The sequence below is a fragment of the Phalaenopsis equestris genome, unplaced genomic scaffold, assembly GCF_001263595.1.
Source record: "Phalaenopsis equestris unplaced genomic scaffold, ASM126359v1 Scaffold000297, whole genome shotgun sequence".
Taxonomy (NCBI): domain Eukaryota; kingdom Viridiplantae; phylum Streptophyta; class Magnoliopsida; order Asparagales; family Orchidaceae; genus Phalaenopsis; species Phalaenopsis equestris.
The window spans coordinates 1,898,874-1,900,433 of NW_018164739.1; the positions used below are offsets into that span (position 1 = coordinate 1,898,874).

General features: G+C 37.1%; 1 protein-coding gene across 3 annotated transcripts in view; it reads right to left on the minus strand.

The window, feature by feature from the left end:
- The window catches only part of LOC110025284 (uncharacterized protein YnbD-like), a 28,989-nt gene that overhangs the window by 10,816 nt on the left and 16,613 nt on the right, over positions 1–1,560 (minus strand). The gene's annotated exons all lie outside the window — the stretch shown is intronic.

Genomic DNA, 1,560 nt, shown 5'->3' on the forward strand with positions numbered 1-1,560 from the left:
GATGAATTCGTCAAAACGACGCAAATCGATGAATTCGTCAAAACGACTTTCAGTGGCGAAACGAACCTCACCAACGCGTCCGGAACATCAAAATTACCTAAAAATGACATCAATTTTGTTATGTTTCGATGTCTGGGTGAAACACAAATTAAACTTCCAGTGGCGAAACGAACCTCACCAACGCGTCCGGAACATCAAAATTACCTAAAAATGACATCAATTTTGTTATGTTTCGATGCCTGGGTGAAACACAAATTAAAATTTTATTTTTTTTTAAAATCTTAAATATTTACTTTTATATAACTATTCTTAAATTATACTCATATTTAACCTAAACCAGAGATTTTAGGTCCTCACCCGCGACATTTCTTTTTCTCCCTCGACCAGGAGCCGCTCGGTGTCCCGTGCCCTAACTCCCGCAAGCATGGATCGATCGGGCGATGTCGCCGAGCCCGAGCGTCTTCCTCGCCTCCTCACACGCGGCATTTCGTCGTTGGTTGCGCACGCGGCTCGTTTCCACTCCGTCTGCCAGAAAGTAGGGAGGTGCTGTCAAAATCTCTTCAAAAATCATTCTTACTTGTTCTTTTCATCCTCTGTGGCTTAGGGTTTGTTGAAAAAATTTTTGAAAGAAGTTCTTGAGGGATTTTAGGGAGATTTGGATGCTTTTCTACCTCTATTATTCATCCTATTAGGAGAATCTCTTTTTTGTTTTCTCTGTTGGAAAGGAAGCTTTGCTCCTTTGAAGATCTTGGAATCTCGGATTTGTGGTGCCGTAAGCTGAAGATTGTGAAAAAATCTTCGTGAGTTGCTATTGGAGTAATTTTTCAAGCTTGTTTTACTCCTCCTTTGCTTTAAGTTTACAAAAAGAAGAGGTATTATTCTATCCTCCCCTATTTTATATTATTTCACATATCATGAAGCATGGAAATTACATTTTTGGGGTTTTTATCTACTTCCTTTGCTGTCCCTTATTGAAATACATGTTGGAAGAATGTTTTAAATGCTGAAAATTATATTTTTGGGGGATTTTTATCTACTTCCTTTGTTGCCCCTTGTTGAAATACATGTTGAAAGGATGTTTTAAATGCTGGATATTGCATTTTTAGGGCTTTTATCTTGCACTCCTTGCTGCCCCTTATTGAAAAATATGTTGGAGAATGTTTTAAATGCTGGAAATTACATTTTTGGGATTTTTATCTACTTCCTTTGTTGCCCCTTGTTGAAATACATGTTGAAAGGATGTTTTAAATGCTGGAAATTGCATTTTTAGGGCTTTTATCTTGCACTCCTTGCTGCCCCTTATTGAAAAATATGTTGGAGAATGTTTTAAATGCTGGAAATTACATTTTTGGGATTTTTATCTACTTCCTTTGTTGCCCCTTGTTGAAATACATGTTGAAAGGATGTTTTAAATGCTGGATATTGCATTTTTAGGGCTTTTATCTTGCACTTTTTGCTGCCCCTTATTGAAAAATATGTTGGAGGATGTTTTAAATGCTGGAAATTACATTTTTGGGGCTTTTATCTTGCTCCTCTTGCTGTCCCTTATTGAAATATATG